The following is a 10,060-nucleotide window of genomic DNA, read 5'->3' as shown; positions in this document are numbered from 1 at the left end:
AATAACCCGGATTTAACCCACACAGGTAAGTCCAATGGGGTGCAGGCATGTCCTCTATGCTTACAGCTTCCCGTGGGTGTTGGTTTGATACCGTTTGGGGACAGCCAAGGAGGCATCTGCAGGCAACAAAGGTAGGTGTGTGCTTGTGTGTGTGTTTCCTATGCAGATCCTAAGCCCAGTGTCACATGCAAGTAGGAGGAGTAAGAAGGGTTCCTGGCAAATCCGGGTTATGGATTGCATTTAAAAAGGCCCCGTGGGAGTGCAATGGGCCCCTGTCTTGCTGCTTAGCAATAATGGTATGGGTTTAGGTTCTGCTGTGTGTACTGGTGGTTGACTGCCCCCCAGCCCAGAGTGTGCATGGAAAATTGTCTGGCAGCCTCCCTGACAGCAAGCAGTGATAGTGCCCATGAAGGGGACCTTGTTGGGCCCGCCCCTTTCACGGTTATCGCTTCTCGGCCTTTTGGCTAAGATCAAGTGTAGTATCTGTTCTTATCAGTTTAATATCTGATACGTCCCCTATCTGGGGACCATATATTAAATGGATTTTTGAGAACGGGGGCCGATTTCGAAGCTTGCTTCCGTCGCCCTATGCATTGACCCGATATGGCAGTATCTTCGGGTACAGTGCACCACCCCCTTACAGGGTTAAAAAGAAAGATTCCTACTTTCATTGCTACCTGCTTGCTGGCTAGCCAGCTAGCCAGCCCTGTGGGCCTTGCTGCTGCTGCAGCCAATAAACAAAAGGTGGTGCTGCTGCTGCTTCTGCTGCTTCTGCTTGTGTCTGGCCCCTGTTGGAGCGTCCAGGCACAGGACTTCTGCTGCTGCTGACTAAATGGCCTCCTTAATTGGATCATTTGAGTAGCCAGCACACCTGTGCAGGTAGGGCATGACATGATAGGCAGCTGCCTTGATAGCGGGTGGGTGCTGAATGTTCCTAATTGACAAAATAAGATTAATGCTTATGAAGAAATATAAAATCTCATCCCTTCCCCAATATCGCGCCACACCCCTACCCCTTAATTCCCTGGTTGAACGTGATGGACATATGTCTTTTTTCGACCGTACTAACTATGTAACTATGTAACATAACATGGGGGGGGGGGGGGTCTCCTGGCTGTTCACACAGGTGTGTCATTGCTGTACATTGACCATGCATTGCTTCTGTGGTATTGCAAAGGCAAAGACAAATGCTTCCAGCCATCCATTGCACTAATGGATTGGTCATCAGCTGGCTGTCTATGTCCCGCATCAATATAGACCAAAGTACAGAGGGTTAGGCTATGCTATTGTGCACCTACCTGATGCATCAGAAGGTGCGAGGCCCTTGCTAAATTCTGTGCACAGACTTTGAGATCTATGCTTTAGACTGTATCTAAACCTGCTCCAACATGGACTGACATTCTGGCCTACTTTCAGCCGATGCGACTTGTCTGTCGCTGAACAGTCGCTTTTTATGTATTCAGCACCTATGTATAATGTTGTAAAAATGCTCTAGAAGCTAAAGTCGCAGAAATGTCACACATATTTGGCCTGCAACTTTCTGTGCGACAAATTCAGACAGGAAAAATCAGTATAAATCCTTAGAAAATTATCCCCCAGTGTCTCCATCTGCTGGCGGTATTGAATAAGCATTGCTGCACTGATGGGGTATGCATTAGACGAAAAAAAAGAAGAAAAAGAAGAATAATACGCCCAGAAAAGAGGCGAAAAGGAGAATAACGTAAAAAAACGTGAAAAAAAAGTAAGAGGAAGAGAAGGGAAAAAAAGGTGGAAATGGGTTTAAAAGTGATTTCGGCGGAGAAATATATATATATATATATATATATATATATATATATATATATATATATATATATATGCGCACACACACACATAGATATAAACGTATTCTCCGTTGAGATATTGCAGCCGCTGCTGTGTCCAGGCCCAGGAGCCTTAGCACTGTGCTGTGATGTCACTCAATACCACTGACATCACTAGGTGTAAACAACATCTCTCCTTTGCTGTGTATGTGACTATGGAGCTGTTTGGTGATGTCGTCTATTACGGCCTTCATAGAAGCAACAGGAGATTGTTGCATCCATCTTGAACCCTCAGAACTACAGTGCTATGATGTCACTCACTTCCACAGGCCTTGCAGAGTGTAAACAACAACAACCCAGCTTTGTTGTGTATGTAACCAAAGGGATTTGTGATGTCACCTAGAACCTTCACAGCAGCGACAGCTTTATGAGGAGCATCAGCACTGCTCTGCCTGAGCAGAACCATCACCGCCATAGGTTGTCAAATAACCCGGATTTAACCCACACAGGTAAGTCCAATGGGGTGCAGGCATGTCCTCTATGCTTACAGCTTCCCGTGGGTGTTGGTTTGATACCGTTTGGGGACAGCCAAGGAGGCATCTGCAGGCAACAAAGGTAGGTGTGTGCTTGTGTGTGTGTTTCCTATGCAGATCCTAAGCCCAGTGTCACATGCAAGTAGGAGGAGTAAGAAGGGTTCCTGGCAAATCCGGGTTATGGATTGCATTTAAAAAGGCCCCGTGGGAGTGCAATGGGCCCCTGTCTTGCTGCTTAGCAATAATGGTATGGGTTTAGGTTCTGCTGTGTGTACTGGTGGTTGACTGCCCCCCAGCCCAGAGTGTGCATGGAAAATTGTCTGGCAGCCTCCCTGACAGCAAGCAGTGATAGTGCCCATGAAGGGGACCTTGTTGGGCCCGCCCCTTTCACGGTTATCGCTTCTCGGCCTTTTGGCTAAGATCAAGTGTAGTATCTGTTCTTATCAGTTTAATATCTGATACATCCCCTATCTGGGGACCATATATTAAATGGATTTTTGAGAACGGGGGCCGATTTCGAAGCTTGCTTCCGTCGCCCTATGCATTGACCCGATATGGCAGTATCTTCGGGTACAGTGCACCACCCCCTTACAGGGTTAAAAAGAAAGATTCCTACTTTCATTGCTACCTGCTTGCTGGCTAGCCAGCTAGCCAGCCCTGTGGGCCTTGCTGCTGCTGCAGCCAATAAACAAAAGGTGGTGCTGCTGCTGCTTCTGCTGCTTCTGCTTCTGCTTGTGTCTGGCCCCTGTTGGAGCGTCCAGGCACAGGACTTCTGCTGCTGCTGACTAAATGGCCTCCTTAATTGGATCATTTGAGTAGCCAGCACACCTGTGCAGGTAGGGCATGACATGATAGGCAGCTGCCTTGATAGCGGGTGGGTGCTGAATGTTCCTAATTGACAAAATAAGATTAATGCTTATGAAGAAATATAAAATCTCATCCCTTCCCCAATATCGCGCCACACCCCTACCCCTTAATTCCCTGGTTGAACGTGATGGACATATGTCTTTTTTCGACCGTACTAACTATGTAACTATGTAACATAACATGGGGGGGGGGGGGGGTCTCCTGGCTGTTCACACAGGTGTGTCATTGCTGTACATTGACCATGCATTGCTTCTGTGGTATTGCAAAGGCAAAGACAAATGCTTCCAGCCATCCATTGCACTAATGGATTGGTCATCAGCTGGCTGTCTATGTCCCGCATCAATATAGACCAAAGTACAGAGGGTTAGGCTATGCTATTGTGCACCTACCTGATGCATCAGAAGGTGCGAGGCCCTTGCTAAATTCTGTGCACAGACTTTGAGATCTATGCTTTAGACTGTATCTAAACCTGCTCCAACATGGACTGACATTCTGGCCTACTTTCAGCCGATGCGACTTGTCTGTCGCTGAACAGTCGCTTTTTATGTATTCAGCACCTATGTATAATGTTGTAAAAATGCTCTAGAAGCTAAAGTCGCAGAAATGTCACACATATTTGGCCTGCAACTTTCTGTGCGACAAATTCAGACAGGAAAAATCAGTATAAATCCTTAGAAAATTATCCCCCAGTGTCTCCATCTGCTGGCGGTATTGAATAAGCATTGCTGCACTGATGGGGTATGCATTAGACGAAAAAAAAGAAGAAAAAGAAGAATAATACGCCCAGAAAAGAGGCGAAAAGGAGAAAAACGTAAAAAAACGTGAAAAAAAAGTAAGAGGAAGAGAAGGGAAAAAAAGGTGGAAATGGGTTTAAAAGTGATTTCGGCGGAGAAATATATATATATATATATATATATATATATATATATATATATGCGCACACACACACATAGATATAAACGTATTCTCCGTTGAGATATTGCAGCCGCTGCTGTGTCCAGGCCCAGGAGCCTTAGCACTGTGCTGTGATGTCACTCAATACCACTGACATCACTAGGTGTAAACAACATCTCTCCTTTGCTGTGTATGTGACTATGGAGCTGTTTGGTGATGTCGTCTATTACGGCCTTCATAGAAGCAACAGGAGATTGTTGCATCCATCTTGAACCCTCAGAACTACAGTGCTATGATGTCACTCACTTCCACAGGCCTTGCAGAGTGTAAACAACAACAACCCAGCTTTGTTGTGTATGTAACCAAAGGGATTTGTGATGTCACCTAGAACCTTCACAGCAGCGACAGCTTTATGAGGAGCATCAGCACTGCTCTGCCTGAGCAGAACCATCACCGCCATAGGTTGTCAAATAACCCGGATTTAACCCACACAGGTAAGTCCAATGGGGTGCAGGCATGTCCTCTATGCTTACAGCTTCCCGTGGGTGTTGGTTTGATACCGTTTGGGGACAGCCAAGGAGGCATCTGCAGGCAACAAAGGTAGGTGTGTGCTTGTGTGTGTGTTTCCTATGCAGATCCTAAGCCCAGTGTCACATGCAAGTAGGAGGAGTAAGAAGGGTTCCTGGCAAATCCGGGTTATGGATTGCATTTAAAAAGGCCCCGTGGGAGTGCAATGGGCCCCTGTCTTGCTGCTTAGCAATAATGGTATGGGTTTAGGTTCTGCTGTGTGTACTGGTGGTTGACTGCCCCCCAGCCCAGAGTGTGCATGGAAAATTGTCTGGCAGCCTCCCTGACAGCAAGCAGTGATAGTGCCCATGAAGGGGACCTTGTTGGGCCCGCCCCTTTCACGGTTATCGCTTCTCGGCCTTTTGGCTAAGATCAAGTGTAGTATCTGTTCTTATCAGTTTAATATCTGATACGTCCCCTATCTGGGGACCATATATTAAATGGATTTTTGAGAACGGGGGCCGATTTCGAAGCTTGCTTCCGTCGCCCTATGCATTGACCCGATATGGCAGTATCTTCGGGTACAGTGCACCACCCCCTTACAGGGTTAAAAAGAAAGATTCCTACTTTCATTGCTACCTGCTTGCTGGCTAGCCAGCTAGCCAGCCCTGTGGGCCTTGCTGCTGCTGCAGCCAATAAACAAAAGGTGGTGCTGCTGCTGCTTCTGCTGCTTCTGCTTCTGCTTGTGTCTGGCCCCTGTTGGAGCGTCCAGGCACAGGACTTCTGCTGCTGCTGACTAAATGGCCTCCTTAATTGGATCATTTGAGTAGCCAGCACACCTGTGCAGGTAGGGCATGACATGATAGGCAGCTGCCTTGATAGCGGGTGGGTGCTGAATGTTCCTAATTGACAAAATAAGATTAATGCTTATGAAGAAATATAAAATCTCATCCCTTCCCCAATATCGCGCCACACCCCTACCCCTTAATTCCCTGGTTGAACGTGATGGACATATGTCTTTTTTCGACCGTACTAACTATGTAACTATGTAACATAACATGGGGGGGGGGGGGTCTCCTGGCTGTTCACACAGGTGTGTCATTGCTGTACATTGACCATGCATTGCTTCTGTGGTATTGCAAAGGCAAAGACAAATGCTTCCAGCCATCCATTGCACTAATGGATTGGTCATCAGCTGGCTGTCTATGTCCCGCATCAATATAGACCAAAGTACAGAGGGTTAGGCTATGCTATTGTGCACCTACCTGATGCATCAGAAGGTGCGAGGCCCTTGCTAAATTCTGTGCACAGACTTTGAGATCTATGCTTTAGACTGTATCTAAACCTGCTCCAACATGGACTGACATTCTGGCCTACTTTCAGCCGATGCGACTTGTCTGTCGCTGAACAGTCGCTTTTTATGTATTCAGCACCTATGTATAATGTTGTAAAAATGCTCTAGAAGCTAAAGTCGCAGAAATGTCACACATATTTGGCCTGCAACTTTCTGTGCGACAAATTCAGACAGGAAAAATCAGTATAAATCCTTAGAAAATTATCCCCCAGTGTCTCCATCTGCTGGCGGTATTGAATAAGCATTGCTGCACTGATGGGGTATGCATTAGACGAAAAAAAAGAAGAAAAAGAAGAATAATACGCCCAGAAAAGAGGCGAAAAGGAGAATAACGTAAAAAAACGTGAAAAAAAAGTAAGAGGAAGAGAAGGGAAAAAAAGGTGGAAATGGGTTTAAAAGTGATTTCGGCGGAGAAATATATATATATATATATATATATATATATATATATATGCGCACACACACACATAGATATAAATGTATTCTCCGTTGAGATATTGCAGCCGCTGCTGTGTCCAGGCCCAGGAGCCTTAGCACTGTGCTGTGATGTCACTCAATACCACTGACATCACTAGGTGTAAACAACATCTCTCCTTTGCTGTGTATGTGACTATGGAGCTGTTTGGTGATGTCGTCTATTACGGCCTTCATAGAAGCAACAGGAGATTGTTGCATCCATCTTGAACCCTCAGAACTACAGTGCTATGATGTCACTCACTTCCACAGGCCTTGCAGAGTGTAAACAACAACAACCCAGCTTTGTTGTGTATGTAACCAAAGGGATTTGTGATGTCACCTAGAACCTTCACAGCAGCGACAGCTTTATGAGGAGCATCAGCACTGCTCTGCCTGAGCAGAACCATCACCGCCATAGGTTGTCAAATAACCCGGATTTAACCCACACAGGTAAGTCCAATGGGGTGCAGGCATGTCCTCTATGCTTACAGCTTCCCGTGGGTGTTGGTTTGATACCGTTTGGGGACAGCCAAGGAGGCATCTGCAGGCAACAAAGGTAGGTGTGTGCTTGTGTGTGTGTTTCCTATGCAGATCCTAAGCCCAGTGTCACATGCAAGTAGGAGGAGTAAGAAGGGTTCCTGGCAAATCCGGGTTATGGATTGCATTTAAAAAGGCCCCGTGGGAGTGCAATGGGCCCCTGTCTTGCTGCTTAGCAATAATGGTATGGGTTTAGGTTCTGCTGTGTGTACTGGTGGTTGACTGCCCCCCAGCCCAGAGTGTGCATGGAAAATTGTCTGGCAGCCTCCCTGACAGCAAGCAGTGATAGTGCCCATGAAGGGGACCTTGTTGGGCCCGCCCCTTTCACGGTTATCGCTTCTCGGCCTTTTGGCTAAGATCAAGTGTAGTATCTGTTCTTATCAGTTTAATATCTGATACGTCCCCTATCTGGGGACCATATATTAAATGGATTTTTGAGAACGGGGGCCGATTTCGAAGCTTGCTTCCGTCGCCCTATGCATTGACCCGATATGGCAGTATCTTCGGGTACAGTGCACCACCCCCTTACAGGGTTAAAAAGAAAGATTCCTACTTTCATTGCTACCTGCTTGCTGGCTAGCCAGCTAGCCAGCCCTGTGGGCCTTGCTGCTGCTGCAGCCAATAAACAAAAGGTGGTGCTGCTGCTGCTTCTGCTGCTTCTGCTTCTGCTTGTGTCTGGCCCCTGTTGGAGCGTCCAGGCACAGGACTTCTGCTGCTGCTGACTAAATGGCCTCCTTAATTGGATCATTTGAGTAGCCAGCACACCTGTGCAGGTAGGGCATGACATGATAGGCAGCTGCCTTGATAGCGGGTGGGTGCTGAATGTTCCTAATTGACAAAATAAGATTAATGCTTATGAAGAAATATAAAATCTCATCCCTTCCCCAATATCGCGCCACACCCCTACCCCTTAATTCCCTGGTTGAACGTGATGGACATATGTCTTTTTTCGACCGTACTAACTATGTAACTATGTAACATAACATGGGGGGGGGGGGGGGGGTCTCCTGGCTGTTCACACAGGTGTGTCATTGCTGTACATTGACCATGCATTGCTTCTGTGGTATTGCAAAGGCAAAGACAAATGCTTCCAGCCATCCATTGCACTAATGGATTGGTCATCAGCTGGCTATCTATGTCCCGCATCAATATAGACCAAAGTACAGAGGGTTAGGCTATGCTATTGTGCACCTACCTGATGCATCAGAAGGTGCGAGGCCCTTGCTAAATTCTGTGCACAGACTTTGAGATCTATGCTTTAGACTGTATCTAAACCTGCTCCAACATGGACTGACATTCTGGCCTACTTTCAGCCGATGCGACTTGTCTGTCGCTGAACAGTCGCTTTTTATGTATTCAGCACCTATGTATAATGTTGTAAAAATGCTCTAGAAGCTAAAGTCGCAGAAATGTCACACATATTTGGCCTGCAACTTTCTGTGCGACAAATTCAGACAGGAAAAATCAGTATAAATCCTTAGAAAATTATCCCCCAGTGTCTCCATCTGCTGGCGGTATTGAATAAGCATTGCTGCACTGATGGGGTATGCATTAGACGAAAAAAAAGAAGAAAAAGAAGAATAATACGCCCAGAAAAGAGGCGAAAAGGAGAAAAACGTAAAAAAACGTGAAAAAAAAGTAAGAGGAAGAGAAGGGAAAAAAAGGTGGAAATGGGTTTAAAAGTGATTTCGGCGGAGAAATATATATATATATATATATATATATATATATATATATATATATATGCGCACACACACACATAGATATAAACGTATTCTCCGTTGAGATATTGCAGCCGCTGCTGTGTCCAGGCCCAGGAGCCTTAGCACTGTGCTGTGATGTCACTCAATACCACTGACATCACTAGGTGTAAACAACATCTCTCCTTTGCTGTGTATGTGACTATGGAGCTGTTTGGTGATGTCGTCTATTACGGCCTTCATAGAAGCAACAGGAGATTGTTGCATCCATCTTGAACCCTCAGAACTACAGTGCTATGATGTCACTCACTTCCACAGGCCTTGCAGAGTGTAAACAACAACAACCCAGCTTTGTTGTGTATGTAACCAAAGGGATTTGTGATGTCACCTAGAACCTTCACAGCAGCGACAGCTTTATGAGGAGCATCAGCACTGCTCTGCCTGAGCAGAACCATCACCGCCATAGGTTGTCAAATAACCCGGATTTAACCCACACAGGTAAGTCCAATGGGGTGCAGGCATGTCCTCTATGCTTACAGCTTCCCGTGGGTGTTGGTTTGATACCGTTTGGGGACAGCCAAGGAGGCATCTGCAGGCAACAAAGGTAGGTGTGTGCTTGTGTGTGTGTTTCCTATGCAGATCCTAAGCCCAGTGTCACATGCAAGTAGGAGGAGTAAGAAGGGTTCCTGGCAAATCCGGGTTATGGATTGCATTTAAAAAGGCCCCGTGGGAGTGCAATGGGCCCCTGTCTTGCTGCTTAGCAATAATGGTATGGGTTTAGGTTCTGCTGTGTGTACTGGTGGTTGACTGCCCCCCAGCCCAGAGTGTGCATGGAAAATTGTCTGGCAGCCTCCCTGACAGCAAGCAGTGATAGTGCCCATGAAGGGGACCTTGTTGGGCCCGCCCCTTTCACGGTTATCGCTTCTCGGCCTTTTGGCTAAGATCAAGTGTAGTATCTGTTCTTATCAGTTTAATATCTGATACGTCCCCTATCTGGGGACCATATATTAAATGGATTTTTGAGAACGGGGGCCGATTTCGAAGCTTGCTTCCGTCGCCCTATGCATTGACCCGATATGGCAGTATCTTCGGGTACAGTGCACCACCCCCTTACAGGGTTAAAAAGAAAGATTCCTACTTTCATTGCTACCTGCTTGCTGGCTAGCCAGCTAGCCAGCCCTGTGGGCCTTGCTGCTGCTGCAGCCAATAAACAAAAGGTGGTGCTGCTGCTGCTTCTGCTGCTTCTGCTTCTGCTTGTGTCTGGCCCCTGTTGGAGCGTCCAGGCACAGGACTTCTGCTGCTGCTGACTAAATGGCCTCCTTAATTGGATCATTTGAGTAGCCAGCACACCTGTGCAGGTAGGGCATGACATGATAGGCAGCTGCCTTGATAGCGGGTGGGTGCTGAATG

The 10,060-nt window shown here is 46.7% G+C and overlaps 5 non-coding genes across 5 annotated transcripts; all 5 read left to right on the top strand.

The window, feature by feature from the left end:
- The first annotated feature begins 444 nt into the window (after nt 1-444).
- Nucleotides 445-635, top strand: LOC130331562 (U2 spliceosomal RNA). Its single transcript, XR_008874445.1, has one exon. It is a non-coding gene; the product is annotated as a U2 spliceosomal RNA (small nuclear RNA).
- Nucleotides 636-2,730: 2,095 nt separating this feature from the next.
- LOC130331559 (U2 spliceosomal RNA) lies at nt 2,731-2,921 on the top strand. The gene has a single exon (XR_008874442.1). It is a non-coding gene; the product is annotated as a U2 spliceosomal RNA (small nuclear RNA).
- A 2,088-nt stretch (nt 2,922-5,009) lies between these two features.
- LOC130331561 (U2 spliceosomal RNA) lies at nt 5,010-5,200 on the top strand. The gene has a single exon (XR_008874444.1). It is a non-coding gene; the product is annotated as a U2 spliceosomal RNA (small nuclear RNA).
- A 2,082-nt stretch (nt 5,201-7,282) lies between these two features.
- Nucleotides 7,283-7,473, top strand: LOC130331560 (U2 spliceosomal RNA). The gene has a single exon (XR_008874443.1). It is a non-coding gene; the product is annotated as a U2 spliceosomal RNA (small nuclear RNA).
- A 2,094-nt stretch (nt 7,474-9,567) lies between these two features.
- Nucleotides 9,568-9,758, top strand: LOC130331556 (U2 spliceosomal RNA). Its single transcript, XR_008874440.1, has one exon. It is a non-coding gene; the product is annotated as a U2 spliceosomal RNA (small nuclear RNA).
- The last annotated feature ends 302 nt before the right edge of the window (nt 9,759-10,060 follow it).

The sequence above is a fragment of the Hyla sarda genome, unplaced genomic scaffold, assembly GCF_029499605.1.
Source record: "Hyla sarda isolate aHylSar1 unplaced genomic scaffold, aHylSar1.hap1 scaffold_3512, whole genome shotgun sequence".
Classification (NCBI taxonomy): Eukaryota; Metazoa; Chordata; class Amphibia; order Anura; family Hylidae; genus Hyla; species Hyla sarda.
The sequence above is the reverse complement of the archived record's forward strand: the minus strand, read 5'-3'. Positions and strand labels throughout refer to the sequence as shown.